The sequence below is a fragment of the Euprymna scolopes genome, chromosome 23, assembly GCF_053919585.1.
Source record: "Euprymna scolopes isolate OS-2025 chromosome 23, ASM5391958v1, whole genome shotgun sequence".
Taxonomy (NCBI): Eukaryota; Metazoa; Mollusca; class Cephalopoda; order Sepiida; family Sepiolidae; genus Euprymna; species Euprymna scolopes.
This window is the reverse complement of record NC_136504.1, coordinates 21859865-21884333: the sequence shown is the minus strand read 5'-3', so window position 1 is coordinate 21884333 and position 24469 is coordinate 21859865. Positions and strand designations below refer to the sequence as shown.

The following is a 24469-nucleotide window of genomic DNA, read 5'->3' as shown; positions in this document are numbered from 1 at the left end:
ACAGAAACAAACACAAACCAAGGTCAGCACAATCTGTAATGTTGGATGGTCTTTCATTATTTAACTAGACTTTAACTTACATTTCTTCTTTTTAATTTCCATTTTGAAATTCCAATATATATATATATATATATATATATATATATATATATATATATATATATATATATATATATATATCCTTAGGGGGCCTATCTTCTATTTTGTTATTACATTTGTTGGTTTGTTTTTTGTTTTCTTTTAATATATTATACCAAATTTATTTTCCTTGCATAGATATTCTATAAGCAAAGGAAAGAACCAAAAGAAAAATACCTCAACATATGATATAGATTTGGAGTGTAGAAACCCAACTGTCATTTTACTCCAATCAAGATTAAAATAAGTTTATTTATATAACATCCTCAAAGTACATGTCAACTACGATGTTTTTTATAGAAAATTAAGTTGTCTTTTAATATTTTTATTACCTATTTTATCCTCTTGTCTGGTAATATAAAATCTAAAATTTTGTTTATCTTCTTCTTTTTTTTTTTTTTTTTTTTTTTTTTGCTTCTATCCCTTTCATCTCAGTATTGTCCACTAAGTAAATCACTTTGAGAAATAATAATCCCGTAGTTAAAAGGATGGTGTGATGAATCCTTCATTACTTTTCATCTTGATAATACTATTCATTTCATTTTTTCTCTCTGATAGCCACAATATTTCTAGCGCTGGCTTCACAACCCACCCATTAATATGTACTGCCTGCTAGTTGTTTGTAATATATTCTGATGTTGATAGTAGGCTGTTTTTAGCATATTGATAGGCATGGTTGTGGAATAGTTTGGCTATCAACTTTGACAGAAAATAATTTTTCAATAAAATGAAACAGGATGCATTATTTTCAGTGCTTCATGACTTCCCCTGTGAGGAAATCTCAATAAATAAAACAGTTCCTCCAAGAAAAATGCAATTCTAAATACTATTTCTTCCTTCTTTTTTTATCATGCCAGTCGATAGAGTCTCTACCTGGTGCATCAGTAGATTGTCTCTCTCTCTCTGTTGCCTTACTGTTGTACAATGCACCAATGTGACCGGTGAATGCTACCGTTTCGGCCTAACAAAAACTCATTTTTTAAAAACTTTGAAAAATTAACCATTGTTGAGGCCAGCACACATACACACACACATATAAAGCAATTAAAAAATTAATAATATAATGAAACAAATATAATCATTAAAATATAAATGATAAAGCCATTAAGAGGGAGCAATGGACTAATGTAGCACAAAGGGAAAAAGGAAAAATTGCAAAATCTCACAAAGCAAATTCAAAATGAACAAAGAAAAAATGTAATAATAATAATAATAACGATAATAACAATAATAATAAAAATAATAATAATTGAAGAAAATAATAAATTCACATTTTCTTTCTTTAATTGATTTTCTTTTAATGGGTTTTTTTTATAAGAAACCCATTTTCATCATTGTCATCAAAACAAGAAAGAAAATGCTGAAAAGAATTTTAATGAGAAAATTTGGAGGGTGGGGGGAAAGAAGCAGTATATAAATTCATTTTTTAAATTTTGGCCAATATTTTTGTGGCAATTTCTGAATACTGCAAGAAGTCTAATATTGTTTCCAAAATTATATATATACATATATATATTTTTGTTTTGTTCTTTCTTTTTTTTTTTTTTACATTCTCATTTTAATTGTATTGTCAACAGTAGGGTAACCTTCACGATGTTTTATTGTTACTATGTCAAGGGGAGACAATCACTTGTGGATTAAAATTTTTGAAGTTAGCATTTGCTAGCATCAGTATATTTTTATTTTTCTCCACAAAAGAAAAGAATGTAGTGTAAAAAAAAGAGCAAAATGAATGTAAACTCCTATTTCAGCTTGAATAGCAGACATGTTGGCTTAGTAAGCTACTATAGTTACTGTATCAAAGTTGACTGCAAGTTATTTTCTTTTTTTTCTTTTTTTTATTTTTAATCAATACTTTTATTGTATGTATTACTTCCTGTGGAGTCTTTTAAATGGTATTCTTTCAACTTGAGCAATTGATCTTATGTATGCTGTATTTTTTATTCTGTACTTTTGCTATATTGAGCGTTGAAAGATTTTTTGTTTGTCGAGCAATGCCTTAAAATATTGGTAGTAATTTTCATTTATTTTCCCTAAATTTGAAAAAGAAAAAAGAACATGTTTTTCTCTGAAAAAAAAAAAAAACTGATGTCAGTGCTGTATTTTTTTAAAAAGAAAAAAAAGAAAAAAATATTAATTTTTATTTGCCCCTCTCTCACCCAAGACATGATCCAAAATGTAAACAGACATGAAAATTAATTTTAGATATTGCTTTGTACTTGTTTTTGTAGTGTTTTTTTTTTATTATTATTTTTTTTACTTTCAATTTTGTTGTTTATTGCCATATTATTTTTATTTTATTATATATATTTTTTTTTCATTTTTCATTTTTTATCTCCTTGGGAACATTTATTTTTTCCATGCTACCTTCCCACAGGACATGAACTATAACTTTGCTCTCTCATCATGGCTTCCTTTTATGCTGTCTGTTTGCTTTTAGTTTAACTTATTTTTTCAAATTGTACAGTGAATTGTTCCTATTTTACTTCCAATGTGAAGACGACGTTTGTGTTCTTGGTTGTCTCTCCTTGCCTTCATTTGATATCAAAGGTGCGTTCAACTGCAAACTGCTGTTCTAATAATGTTATTCTTTAGCTTACTTTGATGTCTGAAGTGGCTTACTCCTTCTCCATTCTTTGTGAAATTGGAAAGGGGTTTGTTTCTAGATGGGGTCCATCTAATACGCAGTGGATCTTACAGATCAAACATCTTTCTTTGGTGCGCAATAAATATACAAACTAATAAGTTTTATGCAATGAGCATACAGAATATTACAATTAAAAAGAGAAAAATAGGTTTGTCCAAAAATGTTTAGATTATTTAATATCTTACTTTCATCTTTTAGATTCACTGTGGAAATTCTTTATATGGTTAGTATCTCCTGATACAATCCACGTTAAAAAATATTGTCTGTCAACTTGATTATTTTTCTTTTTTTTCTGTGTAGAAATTTTGGAGTCTAAATTTAGATTTTTTTCTTTTTACCTAATAAAAATAAACATTAATTTTATATTTAAGAAAAAAGAAAACTTTTTATTTATTTTCTAGTTTTATGTTGTTTCCTTTTCACGTTTCTATTTCTTCAAACATTACCTTAAAAACCAATCAAACAATATTCTGCTTTGAGTGTAACATTTTGTGAATTTATCTTAATACAATGAAAAATTTTTGATTTTGATTCCACTCTGAATCGAAAAATTATCTCTGAAAATAGTTTTACACTTCTTTGCAATTTTATTATTTCATTTTTTTTTTTTTTTTTTTTTTTCAAATTTCTCTTCTATTCTTCGATAGTTATGATTAACCTAAGTAAAAAACTTCTTTTTCCATAATTTCACATTTATGCCTTTCAATCTCTCATAAAACTTTTCTGTCTGACTTTTGAACAATGTTTTTAATTTCTGCATTAACAAAACCTTTGATAAAATAGTGTTTTAGATCCAGTACATGTTTTTTGTTTGTTCTAATACTAATTTTTTTGTAAGGGTTGGATAAGAAATATAAACAAAGAATGTACTATCCTAACAATATTAAATACAATGGTTTTTTTTTAATTAGGATTATTTATAAAAAATAGCAACTGGTAATATTATATTTTATTAATGTGTTTATATCTAATTAAGATTAAAAAGTTTGACTCAAAATGAGTTCAAACTAGTTTAACATGTGAAAGAAAGACTGCTGAATAAACTTTCTTCATGCTGGCGAAGGGACAAATGAAACTTATTTACCCATTTTTCTATAGATCTGAAACGATCTTTAAAAAACTAATTATGCTTAGAACAACCTGCTGACAATTGAATCCATGTTGATTTATCTTTCCTTTAAAAACAAACAAGCTAATCCATAAATGTATATACGCCTACATAAACTCACATCTAAATGAAAATGTTTTTTATAATTAACTTAGTAACCATAACATGAAACAAAATAAAATCCTACTATAACCAAATGTTACAGGTTTCATTGTCAAAATTTTCGTCAAAGATAACTGAGTGTATTTACTATAAAGATAAAATCTATCATTTTCTGCTTGAGGTATTCTAATTAAAAAAAAAAATTCACATACTTTGATGGTAAACCCAGTGACATCATTTTAAGTAGACAAGTTCTAATCTATTATGCAGAGAATATCAATTATTTATCAGTGACTGTGCAACTTGTACATATTCATATATTTACACTTCTTTGCAATTTTATTATTTCATTTTTTTTTTTTTTTTTTTTTTTCAAATTTCTCTTCTATTCTTCGATAGTTATGATTAACCTAAGTAAAAAACTTCTTTTTCCATAATTTCACATTTATGCCTTTCAATCTCTCATAAAACTTTTCTGTCTGACTTTTGAACAATGTTTTTAATTTCTGCATTAACAAAACCTTTGATAAAATAGTGTTTTAGATCCAGTACATGTTTTTTGTTTGTTCTAATACTAATTTTTTTGTAAGGGTTGGATAAGAAATATAAACAAAGAATGTACTATCCTAACAATATTAAATACAATGGTTTTTTTTTAATTAGGATTATTTATAAAAAATAGCAACTGGTAATATTATATTTTATTAATGTGTTTATATCTAATTAAGATTAAAAAGTTTGACTCAAAATGAGTTCAAACTAGTTTAACATGTGAAAGAAAGACTGCTGAATAAACTTTCTTCATGCTGGCGAAGGGACAAATGAAACTTATTTACCCATTTTTCTATAGATCTGAAACGATCTTTAAAAAACTAATTATGCTTAGAACAACCTGCTGACAATTGAATCCATGTTGATTTATCTTTCCTTTAAAAACAAACAAGCTAATCCATAAATGTATATACGCCTACATAAACTCACATCTAAATGAAAATGTTTTTTATAATTAACTTAGTAACCATAACATGAAACAAAATAAAATCCTACTATAACCAAATGTTACAGGTTTCATTGTCAAAATTTTCGTCAAAGATAACTGAGTGTATTTACTATAAAGATAAAATCTATCATTTTCTGCTTGAGGTATTCTAATTAAAAAAAAAAATTCACATACTTTGATGGTAAACCCAGTGACATCATTTTAAGTAGACAAGTTCTAATCTATTATGCAGAGAATATCAATTATTTATCAGTGACTGTGCAACTTGTACATATTCATATAAATGATATGTTGATTTATCTTTCCTTTAAAAACAAACAAGCTAATCCATAAATGTATATACGCCTACATAAACTCACATCTAAATGAAAATGTTTTTTATAATTAACTTAGTAACCATAACATGAAACAAAATAAAATCCTACTATAACCAAATGTTACAGGTTTCATTGTCAAAATTTTCGTCAAAGATAACTGAGTGTATTTACTATAAAGATAAAATCTATCATTTTCTGCTTGAGGTATTCTAATTAAAAAAAAAAATTCACATACTTTGATGGTAAACCCAGTGACATCATTTTAAGTAGACAAGTTCTAATCTATTATGCAGAGAATATCAATTATTTATCAGTGACTGTGCAACTTGTACATATTCATATATACACATACACACACACACATATATATATATATATATATATATATATATATATATATATATATATAGTAGAAAAGAAAAATATCATTTCTGCCAAAATGTTTCTAATAAAGTGATTCTAATATTCTACTTCATGTATCTTCATTCTAATAACCAACTTTGTTGGATCTGACAAGGAAAACAGATTTTGAGAATCAGTGTAGAAGTCAATGTTTAACAAATACACTGAAATTATTGAGATGAAAAAAAATAACACTGAAACATATTTGGATTAAAAAAAGAGATATACACACAAACAAGAGTAATAAATGTTACTGATTAAAAATAAAGAAATATGCATAATAAAAAAAATGAACAAGAAAATACTTTTTTAGTACATTATGACAACCTTGTGAAATGAGTTTCAAAAGACATTTAGTAAAGATGTTTTGGGGTGAAATTAAGGACAAAATTTGACGATATGTTTCACTCTTAGTAGTTGGTGTTTGTAAAATCATTAATACCTAACCAGTAATATCTAGATGAAGCCATATTTATAAATTTTTTAATTTTTAAAGCAGCATCATAATATAAATGTGGTAATTGTATTGTATGCAATAGAGATATTTGAGCAAAGTGTAGTAATTGCTCATTTAAAACAATCAAATTATATAAGCAATGCAGTCTCCTTTTGTATTAAATAAATCAATTAGTTAAAACAAACATTTTCAACAGATGAAAGTTCAGCACTGCATTTGCCTCTTATGTGATCTCACAGTAGAGAACATTATTATGCAGTTGTAATGTCTACAATAGTCTGTAAAAGAAATATTATCCAATAGACTGGATTTATATGAATTGCTTTTTTATCATATAAACATTTTGCATTTTTTTTATCAATATTTAATAGTAATAACATTAGAATTTAATTTGGAGAGTTAAGCAGCAGATATAAAAGAGAAGGTAACTCTGCCAACTGTACTAAAGAATAAAATACGGTAATCTCCCTTGTGAAGCAACTATTGTGAACGATTCAAATCTGCTAGGATTGCACTTATGTGAGCTTCATTGGAGATTATTATTAATTTAGAAAAATATCAATAGCATTTATTCTTTTGTTCGAGAACAAATATTGCATATATATATATATATATATATATATATATATATATATATATATATATATATATATATATTATACACAAACAAAACAAAATTGCCTGTCTAATAGCTCAAGTATCATTCTAATAATGGCAGTTATCACTGTAACTGTTTCAATAAATGATATCTAAACTGGTTACACTTCATCTGATTAAAATATTTGTTTAAATGATATATTACTTGTTTGATATGTAAAAAAAAAAACAATAGTAACAGAATAGTAACACATCAACTTTAATGCATAAATATGTATGTACATCTACATAATTAGTATTATGTTGTGATGAGATTGGATGGAATGTTCAAACATGAATTAATCATTTCTATATAATTTTTATTTTGCATGATTCAGATTTCTATGTTTTCTAGGATTCTTCTAACTTTTTTCAGACCTTTTAACAAAAACTGTATTAAATCCAAGTGATTTTTTCTTTGAGATGTTAACCGACCAAATATTGTAATTTTTGTTAAAAGGGAGAAAACAATTAGTAAAAGGGATTCCTCTCACGCAATTACAGATTCTGAGTCAAATTAATATACTCCTAATTTATTTAAAACTGAAGGGGCTTGAACTTCTAATAAGTTTACTGACATGTGAGTCTTTTATTTTTAAATTGACATTTGTATATATAATTTTTTTTGTTTTTGAATTCGAATAGTAGTTATAACTGCTTGTCTAGCCAGTCTTCATTACAGCACCTCCACACACACACACATACAAAGATATACATAAAAAGCGCACCATTATCAAAGGTGTCCATTATGCAAGAATCCACTGCTACCTAAAATCACCCCAGCTCCTTGTTATTGTAACATTCTAATCATTGTTTGTGCTGGAGGGTTCACTCCCACTTCATAGCTAATTCATTCTACTCCTAAGGTGCTGATATACAAACAGTGGAGATGTTGTTGCAACCATCCTCATTGTCACAGTTACCATTATCTTCCATACCTTTCATGCCTTGCTACCCTTAGTATGATTCAGTTGCTGACTGGCTGTGCTCTCACTCTTATTGCACTAGCGCCAACCAACTAAATGACCGACCTTCTTCTCTTACCACTAGGGCGCCACGCACAGAGACATATCCACTGAAAGCCAGGAAACTAATGACAGTGGTATATATATATATATATATATAGTGTCATCCACATACAGTACTGTTTCGCTGTTTCACAGCTTATCAGTGTGGCTAGACAGGCAACTGCCTCAAGCCAGGATTGAAACCTGACCGCCCAAATGACATAAATCAAAATTACTGCTTTCTGTAGCTCCACACTCATTAATTACTGATGCTACTACTACTACTTTAATTATTACAGTAATCACTTCTATTCATGCCTGTTGTTTTCATTCTCATTGTATTTATTTTTTAAGACCGGATTCATTTCAGTCTCCCTACTTGATTTTGTTTTTATTGTATTGTTTCTACAGTGGTTATACTGCTATAAAAGTGTCATGTTTGCTGTCACGACTTGATCATCATTTCACATTTTAAACATTTGCTTGACATTACTAAGCAAAGCTTTACTTTTTATTCATTTGTTTATTTTTACTTTTCTTTTAACTTGAATTTATATTTTCACAATTCTCTCTATTTGAAATCATTGAAATTGCAAAATAATATTTCTTACACCCAAAGTATGCAGTTGCTATTTTCCTTAAAGAGGACTGTTTATCACTGAAGTTACATGAATCCTTAAGAAAAAAAGCGCAACCAATTCAGTCTTCCCATCTTCAAATCACCAAATCCAGTATTATATTTTTTTAATTATAAATCAACTGCTTTTAGGTTTGATTTCACTTTATCAAGCACATCACTTTAAAATGGAGGACATTGACTAATCTTTGGGAGATTTATTTAACAGTATATATTTATTGCACCCAAAAGAAAATCACAGAGGACTAAATCATCTGAAAACGTCAGGTATTCCTATTATTTTTATTATTATTAAATTAACAATATTATTTGTTTTAGATTATACAAAAAATATTCTAAGACACATATTCTTTATAATATCGATCAAAATTGTCTTAAATAACAAGCTCAATAAAGATATGTTTCCGACTTCAGAGCATATATCTCGTTTTTTGTATAAGACAACAGTAGATGAAAATAAAGTGCCATAGAGAATAAATAAGATGCTATATAGAATAGAATCAAATTATAAGCAGCCATAGTTTATTAAAAAAATTATTTTGAACGTGGCTGCATAAATAGGTTGTTTGAATATTTTTTGTTTAATTAAGATCCAGTTCTATTAAATTTTTATTAAGTATCACATACTTTCTTATCTTCATATATTCATCACTTTTTTAGTTTTTTATTTTAAATCTTGTCAAACTTCTGTTCACAAAAGAAGATATAAATACTATTTTATCTAAATTACTAACTTAACTAATACATTTGATGTAGATGTTTATATACTGTCTCATAAAATTTGTAATGGTTGTGTTTAAAAATCATAATACTTTTAAAATACAAGAATTAAAAAAATATTTTTATTGTAACTGCTAATACCTTTGTAATATAAGACCTGTAATTATATATATTCATTTACCCTCACTTGATATCAACATTTGTTCAACCTCTTCACTCTCTCTCACACACTTTTTATTAGATCCCTAACCCTATTAAAACACAAAATCTGGCTTAAAATATATAATTAAACCCAAAAACATAAATATATATATATATATATATATATATATATATATATATATATATATATATATATATATATATATATACACACACACACACACACAAATATATTATTTTTTTAATTTCATCTTCATCTTATTTTTCTTCCAATGTTTTATCTGAGTCCCGGTTTCTTCATAGATGTATTTAATCTTTTTAGGTTACACCATCATCAATACTTATCTATTTATTTAAAAGAAAATAACAACAAAGTTTTTCAGTTTTACGGAGATGTTTGCTTGTTTGTTAGATGATTTTCAATGTTTCTCAAGTTTTGTAAAGTTCAGTCTTAAGCTTTGACATTAGTAGTTATGTGATTAGAATCACTACCTTATTCTATTTGTATTATGAAATACAACCAAGGATGAAAACTGTCGCTAGTAGTTCCATTCACTTATCTGCATGTCTGTCCGTCCTATCTGTTGTTGTTAAACTGTATGTAAAAACACACACATTATGTGTGTGTGTGTGTGTGTGTGTGTGTGTGTGTGTGTGTGTGTGTGTGTGTGTGTGTACAAACATAAAAGTGTATGTATTTGTTTTTGTTGACCGTCCCTCATTCGCCTAAACTGAACAAACTGACTTGCCAGTTTTTGTGGGTGTTTTTTCTTTCTATTCATGTATAAAAACTGTTCATTTAAAACTAAAGTAAATATCATTTAAATATCCACAGAATGAGGAAATGTAACTAAATAAATGAATAGGTTCATAGTTGCAAAGCAAGTTATTTATTTCTACCAAGAAACGACAACAAATGTATAGCTTAAAATGGCAAAAACTCATAATTTTACTTAGAACAAGAAAATATAATCCTTTTTTTTTAAATATAATAGAAAATATTTATTTAAAAAAAAACATAAAATATTTTTTAATTATTGGAATGAGGAACAATGTTTTTAGTTTTGCTTTTAGTTTATCAGACGCTGAAAACATATTTTCTAAATAAATTAAATACGGTTATCATCACAGTTTTGAATTTTTGAGATAAGGGATGATTGTTTGCATTATTTGAATTAATCTCTCATCTTGAATGTTATTTTCATAACGTTTCAGTTGATGTAACCTCCAACGTTCCTCAGTCAATGTTACCTCGGACCTTGTACCCTCCCCCTTTCCTTTACTAAACATGGTGACTTATATGCCTGAAGAACGTTGCTCAAATAACACTCAAGATGAAAACATTAGTCCAATTAATCCAAGATTATCATTTTTTAAAAATATACTAATATTTTATTTTTACTCAGCTTTGGAACTTGCAATTAATTGATCTTAATTTGATTAACTTGAATAGAGAGAAAATAAGTAAAATAAATTAACAAATGTAGTTGTAATATTAATTACTAAATATCTGTTTTTCTCTTCCTCTAGTAGAAATTGTACCATAATATTACTATAATCTGAGTTAATGTCATGTCACAAACTTTAAAATAGGATCAAAGATTTTGCAAAAAGACTCAACAATAAAAGAAAACATAACTGTTTTTATTTGTTGCAATCAATTAAATTCAGTCATTTCAATATTTAATTTTTGTTCAAAGTGCCTCGTAAAAATTTCTTTCTCTCAATAAAATTAGATATCAGTTTGCAGCATTAGTGATTTTTTTTTTATCAACCCGTTTACTCATCTGGTCTTTTCCACATTTTACCCTCTCACATTTTAAAGCTGATTTTAGATTATTTCATATTTTATTCATTTATGTTAGTTGTGTTCATACATTAATTTCTCTAGTTTTTTACTATGTAATAATTATCATTGCTTAAAGAAATCATTTACTAAATTTTCTATAGCAAAACTTCCCTTCTTTACACTGCACAAATGATGCCCACAAATTGTTCTTAATGTATCAACAATATTATCAACCTTGGTTGTGCCAACCTTACAATGCCAAGGAGATCAGGCTCAAAAATGTTCAAGCCCAAGATTTTGTATCAACAATATTGATTATACTTAAAAGATATGCTAAGAACAACAAAGCTTTGCATTTTAAGTGATTATTGTGTCAATTTATACAAATATTTTTACTGGATGTTCCACCGGTGAATCATATTCATCTAATGCTGCAAATATATAATTGAATTATAAATTATAATTAATCATATTCATCTAATGCTGCAAATATATAAAATAAAATTGTCTATATTATCATTGGTAAATTGTGCAACTCAAAATCTTTCTTCATTTTGTTCTAATAGACAGACAATAGCTAAAATTTGAACTTTTAAAAAATTCAATTCTAGATTTGTTTATATATTATATCAGTGTAAAATGTTAGTGTAAATATTTTTGTTGTAGTAATCTTGCCTTTTCTAAATTCATACTTGTCTTCCCTTCATCAACTCTTTTCTGGCAACAAATATTTATGGGTGCTCTAAAAAAAATGTAAATGATAGCTTTTTGCCAGAGAAAGAACATTTAGTGTATTTTATAAACTTTTAAAATTTTTATTTATTTTATAATGTAGAGAAAGGGTTCAATTTTAAAATTAATTGGATGTCTCCCATATCTTTTTTCATGATCTCAGTATAATCTAATCAATTATCATTTTTGGTTCTTTGTTTATTTCATAATTACAAAAGAAAACAAAAAATATCTTGTGTCCTACCACCACCACCCACTCACATTTCCAAATTATTGACAATCGGTTTGAATATCAGTCGTTGTTTTTTGGGGTTTTTGCCAAACTTTAGGCATCTCAGAGAGGCAGCAAATCAACAGACTGAAATGATCTCCTTGTCTATCTTTTTCGTATTAACTTAAAACGTATAACTTTGTTTCTGGCAATCGACCATGAATGCTAATCATAGATGTGTTGATTATTAACTTCTTTGTCTTTTATTGGTCAGGTCGTGACAAGCTTACATCAGTTCAATGGTATTACTGTCTTACAGGGTCATGTGGGAAAATGAAGTCATTATAAGTCCCATACACATGTATACAGCAATTTCTATACATATATAAATTCATATGTGCATTTTAAGGCTCATTCTCTTCTATATAACATATCAAATTTCTAAAACACATTTCTTTCTTTTTTAACACTAAATTATGGAACAAACCAAAATAAAAATTTCTGTGTTTTTTTTCTTCATATTTTCTTTATTTTCCTTTCATTCAACTTATTTTCTTTTTCTGTGAAGTATATTTTATTTATTCACTCATTTATTTATTTATTAGATTTGCATTTCTTTATGTTGCCATAACTGTCGTCTCCCCATTGTCGTTTTGTTGTCTCCCATCCTTTTTCTGTTGTTATTATTATTACCACTACCATGATCATCATCATTATCATCCTCACCATTATTGTATTTGCTATTTCCTGGTTATTCCTACTTAATTTGTGTACACTGTTTCGAACATAACCCAGAAGGTGTACATTCCTGATCCCCCCCCCCCTTTGTGTGAGAAATTCTAATCTATTCAAGGAGGTTATTTCCGAAATAATATCTTATTTTCAACAATTTCTAATCTATTTGTGAAAGATCATTTTTTTTTTATAAAGTAATAAAGAAAAGAAAAAAACGGAAAAATCTTTCACAAAGCCAAATTCTAATCTATTACAGGAGGATTATCATAATGTTAATTCTTTTTAATCATATTTTGGAGGATTATTATCATCATCTTTATTATTATTATTATTATTATTATTATTATTATTATTATTATTACTACTACTGCTACTATACAGATTTAAGGAAGGAATCAAATTATCAAATATGTAATTTTTCTTTAATTTTTTTTCCTTTTCAATCTAAAACAGACTGACTATGAGAAATTCTCTCTCAGTTTAGGCTCCATTTGTTGCAGATGGTAACTTAGAATTACAGACAAAAAAAAACCTCCTGAGATTTCTCATTGTCAATTATGCCAAAAAAATATTTAAAAACAAATAAAATGAAAAAAAAACGAAAAAAAGAAGCAAAAACCAAAAACTAAAAAAAAACCTAAAAAACAAAACAAACTTAATTGTATCTATTTCTCTTGATGTATTCATCCATACCCTCACCCCTTTCATCCCATCTCAATCTCTTCTGTGTTTATTTGGCCACCTTGAAAAACATATCATACTTATATACATAGATAGATAGGTGCCACTCTATTCTATTCATTCCTGCCCCAACCAGTCCTTTATTCCAGGTGCTACACTGACCAATGAAAAGGACCCTGCAGAGCAGGCGTCCCTATTAGACTGCTACCACATTCACATATGGACCAAGTAGGTACTTATGGTATTTACGTTGTGAGAATTTTGGTAGCAACTTACGTGTGTGTATTTCTTAAATTTTTTCTCATTTTTTCTTTAAAAAATGGTTGCAAGGATCCCAACAGCACTTTCTCTCAGGCGTACAATTCTTTAGATCTGTAGGGTTTGTGTTTTAAGTTTGTGCCTTGTCTTCCAAAAATCTACAAGAGACATAAAAAAAAATATTAAAAATTTTTCCTCTGATCTTTGTCTGTCTTTCCCAATTTTTTACCCCCTTTTATTTTTAACATCTCCCTTTCTTTTCCCCAAAAAATTTAGTATATATCTCATTGTTAGTAAATCCGTTTGTATATGTCTGTTTTTGTTTTTGTTTTATTTTATTTTGTTTTGGGTTTGTTTTGTTTTTTTTTTCGATTGTTTTTTTAATTATTATTTTATTTAAATTTCTTTTTCTAGTTATTCTTAATTTATTTTTCTTTCTTTGAATTGATCAAAATTTATTTCTATTTTATTTTTATCAACCACATTGTCATAGTGACAGTTGCTTTATCAACACATTACAGACTTTTTAAACACTTAAATTAACATACTATTCTGCAAATAATATTATATTTAGTAAACTGTTTTACACTGACAAATAATTCTGATGGAATGTCATTTTAATTAATTTCAAGTAGAAAAAAAACTATTTGTCTGATAAATGATCTATTCTTTAATTTATTGATATATATATATATATATATATATATGTATGTATGTATATATGTTTAATTATTTATATATATATATGTATGTATGTATAATTATTTATATATATGTATGTATGTATGTTTAATTATTTATATATATGTATGCATGTATGTTTAATTATTTATATATATATATATGTTTAATTATTTATATATATATATGTATGTTTAATTATTTATATATATATATATATATGTATGTATGTTTTATTATTTATATATATATATGTATGTATGTATGTTTAATTATGTATATATATGTATGTATGTTTAATTATTTATATATATATATGTATGTATGTTTAATTATTTATATATATATATGTATGTATGTTTAATTATTTATATATATATATGTATGTAATTATTTATATATATATATATGTATGTATGTTTAATTATTTATATATATATATGTATGTATGTTTAATTATATATATATATATATGTAATTATTTATATATATATATATGTATGTATGTTTAATTATTTATATATATATATATATATGTATGTATGTTTAATTATTTATATATATATATATATATATGTATGTATGTTTAATTATTTATATATATATATGTATGTACGTTTAATTATTAATATATATATATGTATGTATGTTTAATTATTTATATATATATGTGTATATATGTTTAATTATTTATATATATATATGTATGTATGTTTAATTATTTATATACATATATATATATATATATATGTATGTATGTCTAATTATTTATATATATGTATGTATGTTTAATTATATATATATATATGTATGTTTAATTATTTATATATATAATTAAACATATATATATATATATATATATATATATATATATATGTTTAATTGTGTGTGTGTGTGTGTGTGTGTGTGTGTGTGTGTGTGTGTGTGTGTGTGTGTAACATACAAAATATACAATAAAGCTGAGAACTTTTCATTTCAACGTATGGTTTTATTTGGGCTGTCATATCTGAATTGATTTAGAACTATTATTAAATAGAATAGTTTACCACAGATAACTAAAGTTGTGAATAAGAGAAGAACACCTATAGATACAGACTGGTTCCTTTAATTATGAATAAACTATACTACTAATTTCTTGATTTTTCAAAAAATTATTTATCTCCCACTACATTTCTTTATTAATGTTAATGGAGGAATACAAGAGAGAGACCATTATCAAGGAAAAAGAAGAAAAAAGCAATTGACATTCTAACAGATTTTTAAATCAGTAATTTGCATAATTATTTAAAAGTCTAATCACTAGATACAATCATGTTTATTGTATCATGTAGACAGAGATTTAACACATAGAAAAATTTACACATTGTCTTTCAAAATGCACTGCTATGAATGACACACTTTTATATGTATAATATTATTTGCAAATGAAAAAATCCTAATATAATCGCACACATTGGCACCTGCTTTACCTTGATCAAGAAGGGCAAAATTTTATCTCTTTCTGCCATTTATTATATAAGCAAATGCGTATTTGATCATCAATGGAGACATGCAATTGATTTGAGACAGAAAGACACAAAATACTCATTTGTCCCTCCTTACCATCATAAGCAGATAACCAGAATCCCAAAAACAAAACAAAAAATACATATATTTTTTTAAATGTCTGTTTCTCAATCTTTTTTTTTTATTTTTTCTGTCTCTTTTTATTATTTTTGCATTTCCCTTCCCTTTTACAGTCATTTCATGAATGAAAATTAAAACAAAAGAATTGTATTTGGCTATCTCAAATGTTCAATACTTTTGCATGACTAACTTATTTTTATGAAATGATCTGTTTACCAGATATAGTAGTAGATACTGTATCTATAATTTACCTTTCACTACCAGTACTATTACAACTTTGCTACTTCTTTCTCTTATTACTTTTATTGCCACAACTACTATGACAGTAGTGTATCGGTCATTTGGGGCATCTGGTGCCCTCATTTGCATATCAACTGGATATCGTCTATGTACGTACAACATCACTGAGTATGTGTTGCTGAACAAAAACTGCTTCCAGTATTACTGGGATCCCCGAATTTCATTGGTCAGTTGTCTCATGACCACTGTCTGGAGCAACCCTAGTCTAGCAATAAATTGAACGCAAGCCTAAGCTGCATGGATCATAACTGTGTTTGTCTTCATTTATTTTTTGAATTTGATTTTTGATATTTTGATTTCTTCCTCTCGGTAATTTGTTTTTTATTTTTTTTCAGCAACACAATCATATATCAATGTTGGATTTTGACAAGTTAAGAAACCTTGTGGTATTTTAATTTAAAAGAAATTTAAGATTCAAAATTGAAATAGAAATGACTGCCTGACAGAACTTATATTTTTCATCTTTTCATCTTATGAATAAGTATATTTTTAACTTTTGTGAGATCATCTAGCATGTTTTTGTGTTTTTTATTTTAATTTAGCTTAGTATCTTACCGAATCTAAATCAAATTCAGCACTGAAAATTATAGACGTGGTTTCTAATTCATTGCTTATTTTGCTTCACTTCTTCCAAATTATTTTGATGTCACTTGAATAAAATGTAGAAAAAATAATTCAGTTTTGACACAAATTAATGGCAATCAGATGTTTATATAAATAGATATTTGAGGAAGTCGTTTGTGGGCGCCTACTGCTGACTATCAACTTGATGGTTGTAGGTTCGCATTCTGGTTTGGGATAGGTACTAGTTAAGCCGTAGTGAAATAGTCTATCTGTGGATGACTACTATATATATATATATAACTTCATTTTCGGCATAAAAACAAGAATTAAATGGATTCATAATGAAATATTTATGCAGGTTAAGAGACATCAGCAGATATAAATTCATTAGTGGTGGAAATTCGATAGAATTTGATTATTTAAGAGAATGGCTTAACAAGAACTTGAAGACGACCATGTTGTAGTTAGCTGGAAAGCAGGTCAACAGAAAAGTTCCACAGGCAACCAGTTATAGGAAAAAAGTTTTGTTCATGAAATTTGCATTTAGATTTAGGCACAAATAGAAGGTGGGGAAATTGTTGATAGTGGTTGTAACTAAAGGAATGCTTTTTGAAAGTTTAGTAGGAGGGTGTAGATTAAAGCTCAGGCAAGCACTTGTCATGAAAATAATAATAGAGCAGACACAGGTCCGCAGCATCTCTTCTGTGGGAAACAGGTTGCAGGGAGGAGAAAAGGGCGTTCCTTACTAAGTTTTGAAGCCGGTTTAGAACTTTGTCAAGGCAGGATAGGGTGCTATGAGCAGCTCTTGCCCAGATGGACAACAATACTCCATCTTAGGATGTATTTGGTTTTTATACAGGAGAGGATTGCATTGGGAGATATCTTCTGGAGCAGTAGAATGACGTAACCATTTTTCCAGCAACCTTGGCAACAGATTTAACATAAGTCTTCTATTTCAGGATAGAAGTGAAAGTCAGGCCTAGAAGTTCATCAAAGCAGGGAGCTTCTAGATGAGAACCATTCATATCAATTTAGGCTAAGTGGAGATCAAAGCGTTTATGGTGAAAAGATAGAAGTTTGGTTATAGATGCATTAAAATTAAATAGATGCATTAAAAATTATTTCCATGGCAAGTGCTCATCTGAGCTCCAATCTCTTGTCCCCCCTCGCCAATCTTTCACAAGAAACACCCGTCTGGCTGAAACTACTGTCAATAATCTTCCCCACTCTTTATCTGTGCCTAAATCCAAACGTAGATTCCATGAGCAGAGCTTCTTTCTCAGAAGTGCACAATTGTGGAACTCTCTTCCGTTCGCCTGTTTCCCACCTGACTACAACTTGGATGTCTTCAAATCCAACATAAACAAATTCCTGACAAACCACCCCCTTAAGTAAAACACTATATCAAATCTCCAATACTAATGATTACTACAATACTATCTCATTGATTACTGTACACGCAATAACCCTTACCCCTGAGTGATATCCGGGCCTTGATAAGTGGTGACCCCCATGTAAAAAAATAAATAAATAAATAAATCAGCCACCTTTTGCCTCATTGCATTATGTGCTTAAGGTCAGAAGGAAAGATGGAGGGATCTTAGTCGTTACTGGCCCTTGAAATGTTGCCATTGATGGTAGTGTCGTTTGTGTATATGTCAATGAATGAACTTTCAATGTGATTTAGATGACTGATGAAGATAAGAGAGTTGGACTCATAATGGCTCTTTGAGGCATGCCAACATTGATATTTTGAGCTTTGAATTTCTGCCCATCGATGACTATTTGTACGAACTTACTGGAGAGAAAAGATTTGATGGTTAAGAAGACATTTTCAGATATTCCATGGCTGGAAATCTTGTGGACCTTTATGCTAAACCCTATCAAATGTTTTTGATATGCCAAGAGCTATTACTCTAGAGAGGAATACCTCATCGCTAGATTCATTGATCCGATGTGAAATTACAGTCAGTACATCAGCTGTAAATCTCGCAGGATGGAAACCATAGTGCTTGTCACTGAATAAGTTGTTTTTGTTTAAAGTGTAAACAATGGAAAATCTAAATTTTGTGTGTTGATAAAGTATTGTTTTCTGATGTCAAAAATACTGTTCAAGCAAAGCAATAGTTTGATAAGTGTCATTCGAACTCTGCTCTATCAGAAACAATTAAGAAGTGATACACTGACTTTAAATAAAATTATACCAACACAAATCATGCTGATGGCTCAGGTTACTCTAATTTGACCATTTTGTCTGATCTTAAATTAATGATGTGTGAAATAGTAGGAGATATCAGAAGGTAGTGTATTCATCATTTTGCACGGACAAGTAAGTGAGAAAGCTTTATTTAAAGTGGATACCACATTCATTCACAATCGATCAAAAACAACAATAGGTTGACGATTCAGTCTTGTTTGCAATTGTTCCAATGCAACAGAAGGAGTTTTTGCATTAATATGTAACAATGGATGAAACATGAATTCATCACTTGACTCCAGAGTCAAAGCAGCTATCAATTGAGTGGGCAGCAGCAAGTGAAATTTGTCAAAAACGACCGAACATGCAAACATTAGTAGGCAAAGTGTTAGACTCTATATTTTGTGGTGTGAAACGTAATTTGTTAATAGATTACTTTGAGAAAGAAAAAAAAAACATAAATAACGAATATTACATAGCATTATTGGTGCATTTAAAGAAAGAAATTGTCAAAAAACGACCATAAATGAAGAAGAATAAAAGGTGCTTTTTACCATGACAATGCACCTTGTCACATGTTGATCGCATCAATGGCAAAACTACATGAATTGCACTTCAGATTATTTTCACACCCACTATATTCTACAGGTTTGGTCACCAACGAATACTGATTGTTTACAGGTCTCAAAAGAATTCTTCAGGAAAAGAAATCTCACTCCAATGAAGAACTGATGTTGAAAACTGAAATGTATTTTGAGACCAAAGACAAATCATTCTACAAAAAAAGGCATTAAATTGGTAGATAAGCATTGGAATCAGTGCAACACTCTTAGAGTCTATGTTGAACAAAGTTGAATTTTATTTAATTGGAATTCATTATTGAGATGAGTATTATTTATTCATTTTATTTATTGCAGACTATTATCCTCATCTTTTCTTAGTTGTTTCATAATGTTTCGGCCAACTATTCCTCTGGCCTTCGTCAGGTGGTAATCGCGACAGGATAGGAACTCTGAATCTCCTGACTGCAGCCACTGCAATTACTGCCTTTCGTAGTTGTTGTCGTCTCACCATGTACGGTTCCAGGTGAGATTTGTCTGAAGATAGCGATTTGAATCCTACCCAAAGCCGGCCAGAGGCTTACTTGGCCAAAAACGTGATGAGATGACAACTACGGAAGGCAGTAATTGCAGTGGATGCAGTCAGGAGATTCAGAGTTCCTATCCCGTTGCGATTACTACCTGACAAAAACCAGAGGAATAGTTGGCCGAAACGTCATGAAACAATTAAGAAAAGATGAGGATAATAGTCAGCAATAAATAAAATCAAAGTTGAATTTTGTCTAAAAGTTGTTCTTTTATTAACTTATTGAGTAATGTGTTATTTTGTAACATTTTTTTGGAACACCTTTGTATTTTTTATGATAAATGAAAGTCAGGTGACAGATCTGAATTAAATATTATTTAAAGTCTTTGTAACGGAATTTGAAAATACTTTATTAGGCATTCAATCTCTGAGAAATGCAAGTTTTGAAATGACACAATTTTATGAGTAGTTGAGAGTGAGTTAAAAATAAAGAATATTCAAGTAGATAAATCACTAGCAGGACATCTTGTAAACATTGATGATTTCAATCATGATGACACACCTAGTTGAACTATAATATATGTTATTTGATACAACTTTATATAAATAAAAAGTACAGATATTCTTAAGATGCATCTATTTGATCTGCATATTTATTTAGCAATGGAAATTATTTTTTAAGAAACAAACATGACATAGTGAAAGACAGCTTCTTAAAAAGATGCAGGAGAGACTGATAAAAATGCTATTAAAAACATGATGACAGACCCACTAATGAACAGAGATTCTTATCAAGATATTTAGACACATCTAATATAAAATGCATCCATTTGTGGCAAAATTGACGACCAGAGAAAAAGGGTTTTATGAAATTTAGAAACCACTGCTATTAGAAGATTCTGATTTCACAAAAAGAATGAGTCGTTTATTTTGAATCTGCAATGTAGCAAAATGGATCATGAGGTTGATAAGGTCAAGTTAGCTGTTTTGACAGATGAGCATATTGATAGCTAAGAGTTGAGTCTTCTGAAATATATGAGAAATTTGGACTTTGAATCAAACATAATATGGCAAAGCTAGGATCGATTAATTGAGATGTTTCAATTATCTGTATAGTTCGCCAGAAGATTGGAAACCATTTGTCGACTTTAACACATGAGAACCAGGCCAAACTTGGAGGTCGTATATCAACTACAATATGGGAACAGGTAACCTACTAATGCAGTCGACCAGGTCTTGGTTGTTGGTTATCAAGGCTGATAATAGAGACCACAATAAAGAGGAAAGTTCGTCAAAAGTAGGGCTTGTGGAAGCCACCACACATATGGATAGGAGAGGAAAGGGTTATATATTCAATTCATGCACTTAGCAATAAAAATGCTATTTCAAACATAAAATGACAGACCAACTGATGAACAGAGCTTCTTATGAAAATATTTAAACACTACTATAAAATGCATCTATTTAATCTCTGTACTTATTTATGTACATATTCCTCTGTGTGCTTGAATTCTTGCTATCTTTTTTTTTTTTTTTTTTGAAAAAGAGTGAAAAAAAGTAGCTATTAAAGATAAATGATGCACGTGTTAGTGTTTATAAAAGACTAAATGGAGATGCGAAACACTTAACAAAATTCATACAGTGATTTTTTTTAATGTCTATCAACATGTGTATGTTTTCGAGGGGCCTTTTGTCTCAAAGGCAGAATTATGCTGTGTGTACATCTGTTGTTTCCAGAAAAATAGAGGAAAAAGAGAAACAAAGCTATGTTTTCTACAATACATCAGAATCTGGAGTGAATATTCTTTGCGTTTTAATTAGTTGAAGAAAACTATCGATTATAGCTTTTGTTTAATCAAAAGCTGATGTGTAATGACAACATTTACGTTTGCTGACACTTTTAACAAGTTGATCAAGTATTTATAAATTTTGTTGAAAACTAAATTTTTAAAAATAAAACGAATCAAAATGGCACCTAATTTGCCGCAAGTGACAAATTGTACACCTTTTAGTCGATAATTTCAGCTTAAAAATAAAAAAGAATTAAAAAGAAAGTTTTGGTAGGTAACAAACATAGATGATGTTAGACAAAAGATTTAATTATAATTTAATCTTTATGCCTAATTTTTTTCTTTTAAATATTCAAACTTATATTTTTAGTGGGTACCAGGTTCTGCATTCATTTTATAAATCTTCTTTTTTTTTACTGATAAAATATAAATACTTTACTATGAAAATAATATATTCCAAAAATTGGCTTTAAATATTTAAAAAAGATTTTTATTAATGATTAAATATTAAAATGAATAAAAATAATAATCAACATTTGAAAGTCATTTCTAAATTCAAAAGTATATTTTAATAAAATAAATACCTGAAATGCTTAAAATTATTCAGTTATATGTTCACTGTTAACTTTTAACATTATGTCGATTAAAAAAATTACACTACTGAATTTTTTAGATGAAGAATAATTGTTTAGATTGTTTGAATTCTTCAAACTACTTGTTCTCATCTTGAGTGCTAGTAGCGCAACGTTTCGATCTATTTAACATCCGACTTTCTTCAGGTGTATCTTATCAAACTTGAAAATCTTTCTGTTGAACTCGAAAATTTGCACAGAATTTCAAATAAAATCCTTCATTCAACTTGCGAGGGCAGCACTCACGTTCAGTCAGTCATGACTGGGTAGAAATTTCTAGTACGAATTTTAAAAGCCTATTTTTGTTTGGAGAAGTAAATATCACTGTTTATTACTACATCTCCGAAAAAATATTGAATTCAAAGTGTACATGGGGGAACCGTCTGAAGCTGTTATGTTTGACTTTGAGAAAGGTTGCATCCATATTTCCGGGATTTCATATTTAAGCTCTAATTAAAAATAAAAATAAAAGTCAAACAACCCTAGGAGATACTATTTCTAAAATATTTACAATAAAAATCAGTCTAAAATTTAATTAGATTCATTAGCCAAACATAAGCTCTTAAAATATAATTAAATATGAAAAATACTGACAAAACAAATTGATTGTTATTAAAACACGTTTTATTCTCGAAAATAAATATTCTTCCTGTCCATTAAAGAGATGCTGTCTTTAATTTTCATATTAATACTTTTAATATATTTATTATGTTAGTTACTAGCATGGTGCCATGAGCTTGTACATCGATGACATTCTCGTAAATGAAACTCATGACTGCAAATGAAGTAGTGAGTCACTTGAAGATTGGTTGGTTGGTTGGTTGGTTGTTTTGTTTTATGGCATATCAACCCTTTTCAGGTTATTTAATGCCGAATCCAGTGATTTGGAAGAAAAGTTTTTAGTAGAATATGTTTTTTCAAGTCAGTTTCTATTTAACCCATAGTTGGGACCCTAACAGGTCAGAGTGGACCTAGGAGCAATGGCAATTAAAGGGTGGCTCCACACTCTCCAAAGCCCACAAGCTGGGGCCTCACCATCGGATATAGTTTAAGGTCATATCCAGGACCTTCACTTGAAGAAGTTCGGATTGGTCACCAAGGCATCCAAAGAATTAGACAGGGGAGCTGCCTTGGGGTTAAAGCTGAAACGAAGTGCATCAGGTGGCCTGGAATTCTGAAGGTGGAATGAGATCCTGCAAATGAAAGAAGAGCTCAATAAGTGGGAGCTTTTTTCCATATGCGGCAGGCTGATCAGGCATTACCCTGTTGCTGGCTGGCTTAAACCAGCATGCAGCTACATCAAGAGGCATGCTGAAGGAAGAGGATGGGATGATAAAGTAGGAGGAAGAACAGCTACTTTGATCAAAGAGGTCCTGAAAAAAGTGGAAAGACAAGACACAGTTCGGGGAACATGGAACGTGCCACAAACACTGGATGAAGTCGTGTGGTGTGATGCAAGCAGCATTGCAACAGGTGTCGTCTTAGAAATGGGTGAAGTGGTTTCAGAGAATGCGGCTTGGCTGAGCAAGAAGGATGATACTAACCACATCAATGTGGCAGAATTGGATGCGGTTATCAAAGGAGTGAATCTTGGTTTAAAATGGGGACCGCGACATCTGTGTGAAAACAAACTCTGCCACTATGTTTGCCTGATTAAAATCAATGATTTTAAATGATAACAGAGTAAAGACGAAAAGGGCAACAGAGATGCTGGTGAAGCACAGGCTTGGGATGCTGACTGAGCTGATGCAGGAGTTTTCTCTGAAGCTGCGCGTAATCAAAGTGGCCTCCGAGAAGAACAGAGTGGATGTTCTAACGAGAGTGAGAAAGAGCTGGCTCATTCCCAAAAATGAG

The 24469-nt window shown here is 28.9% G+C and overlaps 1 long non-coding RNA gene across 4 annotated transcripts in view; it reads right to left on the bottom strand.

The window, feature by feature from the left end:
• The window catches only part of LOC145245801 (uncharacterized), a 454171-nt gene that overhangs the window by 401402 nt on the left and 28300 nt on the right, over window positions 1–24469 (bottom strand). For 3 of the 4 annotated variants that reach the window (XR_013863038.1, XR_013863035.1, XR_013863037.1), the window contains exon 3: window positions 13758–13897. The exons of the other annotated variant lie outside the window; for it this stretch is intronic. This is a non-coding gene — a long non-coding RNA (uncharacterized LOC145245801). The remainder of the gene's footprint in view (window positions 1–13757; window positions 13898–24469) is intronic. 4 annotated transcript variants of the gene reach the window in all.